The sequence below is a fragment of the Glycine max genome, chromosome 10, assembly GCF_000004515.6.
Source record: "Glycine max cultivar Williams 82 chromosome 10, Glycine_max_v4.0, whole genome shotgun sequence".
In the NCBI taxonomy this organism is placed as follows: Eukaryota; Viridiplantae; Streptophyta; class Magnoliopsida; order Fabales; family Fabaceae; genus Glycine; species Glycine max.
Window position 1 is genome coordinate 34,876,708 of NC_038246.2, and position 9,818 is coordinate 34,886,525.

Sequence of the window (9,818 nt, forward strand, 5' to 3'; positions counted from 1 at the left end):
CTTTCCTCCTCCCTAAGTCCAGCTCTTAAAAGGAGTAGTTCTATTTGTTGTCTATATTCTTCAACACTCATACTCCCTTGTCTAAGCCTTTGGAGCTTGTCCATAAGCTCTCTTTCATAGTAGGAGGGAATGTGCCTCTTCCTAAGGGCACTCTTAAGATCATTCCAATACTCTACTGGAGGATCCCCATGAATCCTTCGTTCCCTAACAAGGGAAGTCCACCAATAGAGGGCATACCCTTGAAAGCTAAGGGTAGCCAATGGAACTTTTCTCTCTTCGCTAATATGATGGCAAGCAAAGAGTTGTTCAACCTTCATTTCCCAATCTAAGTAGGCCTCAACATTATATTTTCCATGGAAATATGGGAGGCTAATGTTAACCTCTTGAGGCCTTCTATCCTTTTCTCTTTTTTGGGAGTGATGTTTAGTATGTGAACTATGGCGCCCTCTATAATAGTCGCTAAGTTCTTCACTTAAACTCTTGCAAGAGTCATGACTACTAAAGGAGGCATGTTTTTGTTTTTCCATTTCTTTCATTATTTTTCTTCTTTCTTCCTCTCTTATTTTCTCTCTTTCATCTTGACTTATTTCTTCCACTCTTTTTTTACCTTTTTCTTTTCTCTCTTGTTTTTCTTTCCACAACTTAAGAGATCTCAACTCATCTAATATCTTATACAAGGGGTCCTTAGGAGTAGAACCCTCACCATTAACACTAGATGAAGAATGAAGACTCATGTTGGTTCCTAAGTTATGGTTCTTTCTTGTTGGGGGTTTGAAAACAAAAGGTAAAAGAAACTATGGTTGAAACTAGCCAAAATAAACACTAAAAGAGGTGTGAAAGATAAGGTAAAAACTAATTGGTAAAAGGCAAGCTATCTAGGCGGTTTGACAAAGGAGGGTAAAGGAAATAAGCTATGAAAGTAAGCAAGAAATTAAAGTGCAAGAAATGCAAACTATGCGGATCCTAAGAGTGTTTGGATGACCTCATTTAAGGTTCCCAACAAAACACTCACTATCCTAAGGGAAATTGCCTAAAATTATTACACACAAATGGAAGTAGGGTGACCTAGCGGAGGCTCCCAACTTACTTCCAATGAAAGGCCTTTTTGTTACAAAATTTGAAAGCAAAGCAAATTGACAATTACAAAATTACAAAGAAAAAAAGTCCTCAATTGTGGTGGCTATTCTCTCTTTAGTGTTTCACTCAATTTGGAGTGCTTCTTAGTCCAATAGCTCTTAAGGTGGTTGGCCCCTTGCTTCTTGACTCAAATTCTTCAAGATATGACACCAATCCTCCTTTCCAATTCCCTATATGGCAACTCACAAGCAAGGAAACAAAGAGACAAGCAATAACCAAAGACCAAAAAAAATGAAATGAAAGCTAAACCAATATAGTTTTAGCAAGACAAATTTTCAAGGATTATTCAACAATTAAAGCAATGAAAAGCACAAAAAAGCAAGCTAGGACTCAATGAGAAACCTAGAATGGCTCTAGAGTAGAGTAGAAAAACTAAAAAAAAAAAGACTCAAGAAACCTCTAGTTTTGGCACTTTTTTCACAATAATTTTCTATTGAAATTTCAGAACTAGGATTGGTATAAAATAGGCACCAATTATAGAACAAATTTTGAGCCAAAACAACAAGCACACTTCCCTTTCACTTTTTTTTTCCTGGACACTGATTTTTCTGCCAACTTGTGTGATTTTTCTTATTTTTTCCTTTAATCCAAATCGCTTGGTTATTTTTTTATAATTTTTTTCCAGATTTCTAGAAAATTCATTAAAAATTTCAGCTCAAACAACGTAGTGACCAATTCCCAGTAATTTATACAATTTCGTATGTTCAAGCTGCCAGCACCAGCGATTTCAACCTAGAAATCAAGAGTAGTGTTTATGTTGCTTAAGGCTTGGATAGTTACAATTTGTGTTTGCTTATGCTCAATTATCTTGAATAACACAAATCAAGAGAGCTTAAGACTTATTTGATTCACAAATCCAGCCACAACTCAGCACCACAACTCAACTTCATCATAGGCATCATGTAGGTAACTTAGAAAACAAAAAAAAAAGAGTTCAACAACAAGACTACTTCTAGGAATTGATTTAGAACATGTTATGAACTAAATAACATGCATGAATTAGACTCAAAATTCAAAAGATAGGCTAAGAATGACAAGAATACATGAACAAATGTATCTAGAATTCAATCAACAAAATAAAAATTTAACACAAACTTAGAACATAATGTGACAATTACTATGACTAAACATGACTCTAAGACAACATGGATTAAGTGATTTACACTTAGATTTTTGTGTTTTTTTTTTCTAATCAATATTTTGGAAGAAAATTTAGATCTAAGGTTCAGCACAAGAATATTATGAATGAAAAAATGATAGAACCTAAAATCAACACAAAAACATGATTCAAGAGTAGATCTACAAAATTTGAACCATAAAAATGCAAGAACATGTGTAGATCTAAGATTTAATCGATTTTTTTTTTGAATCTACTCTAAACAGCACCAAACCACAAGACAATGGAGGATATACATGGAGAATAAGATGAAGAACAAGGAATTAAAGAGAATTCACCGAACAAAAAGATAGAGGAAGCAAAAGAACATCACCTAGATGAAGATGCTCTGATACCACATGATGTAAGCTCCATTGGAGCTTGTAGGCCTAGGATCTTCTTCATCAATGGATTCCTTTGCTTCTTGGAAGATGAATGGCATCGGAATGGAGAAGGGAAAAGAGAGAGGAGACGCCACTTCAAGGAGAAGATGAGTCTAGAAGAAGCTTACCACCATTGGAGGCCATGGATAAGAGCTTGGAGGAAGAAAGAGATGAATGAAGGGAGAGGGAGAGAAAAGCATGAAATTTTTTGTGCTAAATGAGCTCTGAAATCTGAAGTCTAATATTCAAATGATCAAAGTTGAAAAAAATGCACACACATGACCTCCATTTATAGCCTAAGTGTCACACAAAATTGGAGGGAAATTTGAATTTCAATTCAAATTTCACTTGAATTTGAAATTGAATTTGTGGAGCCAAACTTTGGAGCCAAAATTTCACTAATTATGATTAGTGAATTTTAGTTATGGTTCAGCCCACTAATCCAAAATCAATTCCAAGATTCTCCACTAAGTGTGCTTAGGTGTCATGAGGCATGTAAAGCATGAAGAACATGCACAAATGTGACTATATGATGTGGCAATGGGGTGTAGTAAGCAAATGCTCAGCTCCCCCTCTAAAATTTAATTGGATTGGACTTCTACCAATTCAATTAAATTTATTTCCAACCACACATCAAATATTCACTCAGTGCATGTGAAATTACAAAACTACCCCTAATACAAAAACTAGTCTAGGTGCCCTAAAATACAAGGACTGAAAAATCCTATATTTCTAGGGTACCCTACCTACAATATGGGGCCCTAAGTACAAGGACCAAATATAATGACATCCTAGTCTAATATGTACAAAGATAATTGGACCCAACCTTGGCCCATGGGCTCAGAAATCTACCATGAGGTTCATGAGAACCCTAGGGCCTTCTTCAGTAGCTCTAGCCCAATCTTCTTGGAGCCTCTTGCTCATGGATCTAGTGACTGGTCCCTTCCTAGGGAGGATTGCATCAACTAAGCAGGCTGTCCTTAAGGCCTTCAACAAGTACAACATTTTCAATGGAGGTTGAAGAATTCGTACTTATTTTTCCAACTCCAAGAATTCTACCTTTGTTGTTGTCACCATAAGTTACATGCTCGCTTTTCTTGGAAGAGATATGTGTGAACTTTGATGCATCTCATGTCATATGTTTTGAGCACCCGCTATCTACGTACCACTTTTTCCTCAAAGGTTCCTACAACATCAACATTGTGACTTAGGTACCCAATCTTTATTGGGTCCTTGAGTGTTAGTGTGAACAACGGATCCTTTTGGGACCCAAATCATTTTAATATTTTTGTAATTATTCCTAAAATAGCATGTAGATATGCCATGTCCTTTTCTTCCACAATAAAAACATGTAATGAAAGGAGAATTATATTTTTGTGTGGAAGAAAAGAAATTTTTATAAAACTTTTGTTGTTTTTCTGGTTTATATCCAATCCCTGCTTTATAAAAAATACATCTTTGTTTTCCTAATATAATATCTAGGTTGTTTTTGCCACTCGAAAATTTGGCAAGTGAATTTTTCAAATTTTTAATTTCTTCTACATATTTACTACAATATTCACATGAATTTTCTTTTTCAATAGTCATAGTAGAAGCATGAACTTTATCACTTGATATAGAGATTCACACTTCAGTCTTAAGATGATCTAACTCTTTATTTAACTTTGAAATCTCTTTCTCTAAATCTGAAATAGTTTTTTTAAATGAAGAAACAAGTTTTGCAAGTTTAATAGATTCGCTATGTAATTCAGCAAATGCATCTTGTAACTCATCAAAAGAAATAGATTTGTTAGAAGAAGTTACCTCTTCGTCGCTTTCATAGTTTTTGCCCATTAGACATAGAGTAATCTCTTCTTTTTCAAAATCATCAGACGATTCTAAGTCGTTATCATCCCATGTGATGTAGGCCTTCTTTGCCTTCTTTTCTCCAATGTTCTTGTTTTCAAACTTTTCCATTCTTTTCTTAAAGATTGGACAATCAACCCTCAGATGTTCGGGTTGATTGCACTCATAGCATCTTAGAGTTTGGGATGATTCTTCAATCCTTCTTTTAGGTTTGAAGTTTTGTTTTCTTTGAGTTCCTCTCATCCTAAGGAATTTGTTGAATCTTTTGACAAAGAGAATAAGATCATTTTCATCCAAGTCAATTGAATCTTCATTATCACTTTCTTCTTGGATTGAAGATGAGGTTTTAAGAGCAATTCTCTTCTTCTTCTTATCATTTTCTTCATGTTAATTTAATCTCAACAGTTCCATTTTGTAGCAAGAGACATGTTAGTTAAATCTCGTGACTCAGTAATGGCTATTACCTTAGGTTGTCATTCCCTACTTAAACATCTCAATACTTTATTTATGAGATCCTCGTTTGGAAATATTCTTCCTAATGATGCAAGATGATTAACTATATGTGTGAATCTTTTCTGCATATCTTGTATACTTTCATTTGTCTTCATTCTAAACAATTCATACTCATGAGTTAAAGTATTTATCCTAGATCTTTTAACATCAGTAGTGCCCTCATCTGTAACTTGTAGAGTGTCCCACATATCTTTAGCACTCTTACATTTTGAAACCCTAAAATATTCATCCATTCCTAGGGTAGATGTAATTATGTTTTTGGCTTTTAAGTTATATTGTACTCATCTTCTATCTTCCTCACTCCAATTTTCCCTAGGCTTTTCTGTTGTATTTTCAGCCACCATGGTGGGTACATAAGGTCCTATTTCTATGGATTCCCAAATGTTTAAGTCTATTTCCTCAATGAAGATTTGCATTCGGGTTTTCCAGTAGGGGTAACCCTCTCCATTAAAAATAGGAGACCTATTTATTGAATTTCCTTCTGGGAATAAAAAGTTTGTTGAGGTCATTATTCTTGAAGCTTCTAAACTTTATACAAGAATGAAGCTCTGATACCACTTGTTAGACAAGTGGCCTCAGATATTTTAAGAAGGGGGGGTTGAATTAAGATATTACAAACTATTTCTCCAATTAAAAATTCTACTTTGATTTTAATGCAAGTTCCAAGTTCCCTTAAAGATGAGTTTCTAAATGATAATTCAAATTAAACAATCTGAATGTAAATGCTAAGCAACAATAAATAAAAGATTTTAAGGGAAGAGAAAGTGCAAACACAATTTTTATACTAGTTCGGCAAAGTCTGTTGCCTACGTCCAGTCCCCAAAAAACCCGCTTGGAAGTTTTACTATCTCACAAATCCTTTACACTTTCTAAAACACACAAGGACAGTCCTTCCTTTGTGTTCTGATTCTTTACAACAAGAGACTCTCAGTCTCTTAGCCCTTTGATTAGAAAGAGAAGAAGAAAAAGAAGATGATCTCTCTTGAAAGAGATAGATGTTTACAACGAAGCACTCAATTCCTTATTGAATAACACAAGTGTTTGGCCAAGGAATGTTGTATGATAAGATATTTTTGTTTGAGAGGATTATGCCTTTTGAGAAATGGAAAAAACTCTCAGAGAATTTCGTGCCCAAGTCACATATATATAGGCCTCTGATGGCCATTCAAAATTTAAATGAGAAGATAAGACTGTTGGGAATTATTTTCGAAAATCCTTACTGGTAATTGATTACCAACTCACTGTAATCGATTACACAACTTCCACTTCCACTTCCAACTTCAACTTTAAGTAACTTCCACTTCCAACTTCCAACTTCCATTTTCAACTTTCACTTCCAACTTCAACTTCCAGTAACTTCCACTTCCAACTTCCAACTTCTAACTTCCATTTTCAACTTTCAACTTCCAATAACTTCTACTTCCAACTTCCAACTTCCAGTAACTTCCACTTCCAACTTCCAACTTCCATTTTCAACTTTCAACTTCCAATAACTTCCACTTTCAACTTCTAGTAACTTCCACTTCCAACTTTCAACTTTGAAATTTAAATTCAAATTTCTTATGGCTGTTTTAAAATGTTCCAAATCACTGATAATCGATTACAAGCCATGTGTAATCGATTACATGCTTTCTAAAACATTTTAAAACATTTAAAAGCTTTTTAGAAAGCATTTTGGTCACTGGTAATATATTACAGCCTCTGGTAATTGATTACCAAAGAGTAAATCTCTTTTAAGAACAATTTAAATCAAATTCTTTGGCCAAACCTTTTGATGTTTCAACTTGGAAGATTCTAGAGGTTTTCTTGATCATATATCTTGGATTTCTTGGATTGAATAAGACTTGAGAAATGCATTCCTTTGGCATCATCAAAACATCTTCTTGAAGCCTTGCTTCTACATATATACTTTTTTAAAAGAAATAAATAAATCTATCTATATACTATAAGTAAATAAAGTTTGAACAACTGTCAAATTAACATTTTAAACTTCATAATATTCGTTGATCTGAAGCTCACTTAGGATTATTTTAACAATTGATCAAAACTTATATTTCATAATAGCGGTTGATTTTAGTCAATTTGATTTAATGTTAATGTTTAAAAAATATTTTATAGAATCAATTCTTCTTGCTATTTCATTATTTATATGTAATAAACATTTTTATTTCATTACAAATCCATTCGTTTATTCAGCTTTGGAAAAGTGAATAAACATTTAAATCATAACCATACATTTTTCCTATCTTATATGTTCTTTAACACATATTTTCATTTGCTCATTGTTTTTCTTCTTAACCTAATACTTTTTTAATGTCTTAATTGACTTACAACTATGCGACTAACAATGACCCTTTTTGCGTAAGTGAGAAGTGAAAGTTCTTATAACAATGCATCATCCAATAATTTTGACGAGGAATAGAATTTGGAGACGAAGAACTATCTACTATTTTAACATCGCGTAACAACTATATATATATATGTACATCATCTCATGCTATATTTTTTATTGTTTATGATTTTATAATCTCTTTGCATTTGTTTAGTTTCTCATTTTACTATAGACTAATTTAGTCTACTAATGCAAATGTTGCAATAAATTAGTCAAACCGTTCAACATACTAACAATTTGATCCTTAAAGTATCATTCATACTTAATGTCTGAGTGATCCAAAAATTATATTACTTACTGACAAATTAGTCCACGACATACATGCTTGTAATAAATAGTTGGATTAATTTGCAACTTTTGCATATTTGTGTTTAAGGACTAAGACACACACAAACTAATGTGTATATAAATTTATAGAATCAAACTTAATAATAACTATAGAATTGTACTTACCAAAATTTGGAGTTGAGTGAGGTTAGGGTCGACATGGTCAAGAGGGATTCCACAATTTCACACTTCGGACTATAGACTATAGGTACCCTCTATTAGGTTAGGAGAACACGGGGGGAATCTACAAGATGTTCAAGTAATTGAGTTGAGAATGAAATGAAAATAAAATGGTGAGATAGAACCTGATATTTATAAAGTCAGATATGAGCTTTAGGTCCTTGTTTACATAATTTCAGATAATTCCTATTTTGTAGATAAGTTGTGACTTATAACATTATCAATATTCAAATATTGAGGTATATAGAGTTAACATGTTGTCCTAGTAGCCCGACTGCTAATTGCGATGTGTCCATGCTCCTATGATAGGACTAACATAAAGGATTAACGTGTGTATGGAAGCGTTAGGTCGCTTGTCATGTTCAGAACCCAGGCAATGCAAGAACCAGATTAATTGAATAGCCATTTAAAGATTAGAATTCTAATAAAGATTTAGAAGACAAAAAAATTAAATTTATGTGTACATTTTTATGCCACCAAATTTAGGTAGATGTATATGTATGAGAGAAGAGAGAATTTATAAATTAATACTAATCAGAAATGAGAGCGAGAAATTTTTGTTTTTTTAAATTGAATGGTAAATTATCATTATATCTCTAAATAAAAATTGCTAAAACAAAAGAATTTATTATTTTTCTTTCAAAATTTATGATATTGATTATTAATGTAATTATACTAAAAAAAGATATAATTTCATGACATATTTCTTTTTAAAAATCAATATGTATATATATTAACAAATCCCACATTTTATGTTTTTTAAGAAGTCTCACGAGCTGCACCAGGTGTATTTTAAAATTAAAATAAGTAGTTATTATTAGTTAACGCATTCCTTCCGAACAAAACAGACGGGTGTACGTCAGCAAACTCGTGTGTGTGATGAGTGATGACTAATGACTAATGAGGAAGGTTCTCGTTATTAGCTGTTTATGAGTTAAGCATTCATTTGCGCGTTGATAAATTTGACCGGGACTTACTTCATAGTTGGAGACGAGGACCCGGTTGGCATATATAAAACACTTTTTGCTTTAATACAATACAATAGAAGGCTATGAATATGAAGATGTCATACTCTGCCTTGCTAGTTTTGTTCCTTTCGCTTACCTTCTTCACCCCTTCGACGCTTGCTTGGTTGTGGCCATGGTATTCTCCTTTGCGACCTCCTTCTTGTCCTGATGGTGGTTGTAGGATACCACGGCTACTCCCTACTTATAAGCCCCCACCATTGTATAGATCTACTTCCAAGGGGAAACCACTCCCTACTTATAAGCCCCCACCATTGTATAGATCTACTTCCAAGGGGAAACCTTAAGATCGATCAATGTCCCTATAGTACTCTTTGCAGCAGCAGCAGCAGAATGTGTCTACCTCATCTTCAGTTAGTGTGCTTATTAGAATAATTTAACTTTCTCAAATGCATTAGTGAATATCGTGATGTGTCTTAAGCTTGTATCTGGATGTGGCTGATTTATAATAAAATTTAAAAGGAAAAAAAAAATAACGGACAGGACACATATAAGGGTTCCTTATAATTTCACAATCGTCCTTTGCTTGTTTTTCTGTTTTATTCATATTTCTCTTATTTTGTACTTGTTTATTATGGCTTTACATTGGTAATCAATAAAGTATTATATCTATTTGCGTAATTTATTCATATTTTATTTATGGAAAACAAAATTGATTGAGAGAAGGGTTGCTTCCATGCATACAAAACTACACCAACCAAATCTGAGCGAGGATTTGTAGAATCGACCTCAAATCCTATCTTTGTAAGGGTAGAAGACTAATCATGCGGGTTAACCTCTCGTTGGCTCTTTTTCAAATCTTAAAAAGTTAAAATTTAGTAATTTGATTTTAGTGCTAGCAGCTTGTTCAGAATCAGAGT

At 33.3% G+C, this 9,818-nt stretch overlaps 1 long non-coding RNA gene across 1 annotated transcript; it reads left to right on the plus strand.

Moving 5' to 3' along the window:
* Window positions 1–8,977: 8,977 nt before the first annotated feature.
* LOC100500367 (uncharacterized) lies at window positions 8,978–9,570 on the plus strand. Its single transcript, NR_157216.1, has one exon. It is a non-coding gene; the product is annotated as an uncharacterized lncRNA (long non-coding RNA).
* The last annotated feature ends 248 nt before the right edge of the window (window positions 9,571–9,818 follow it).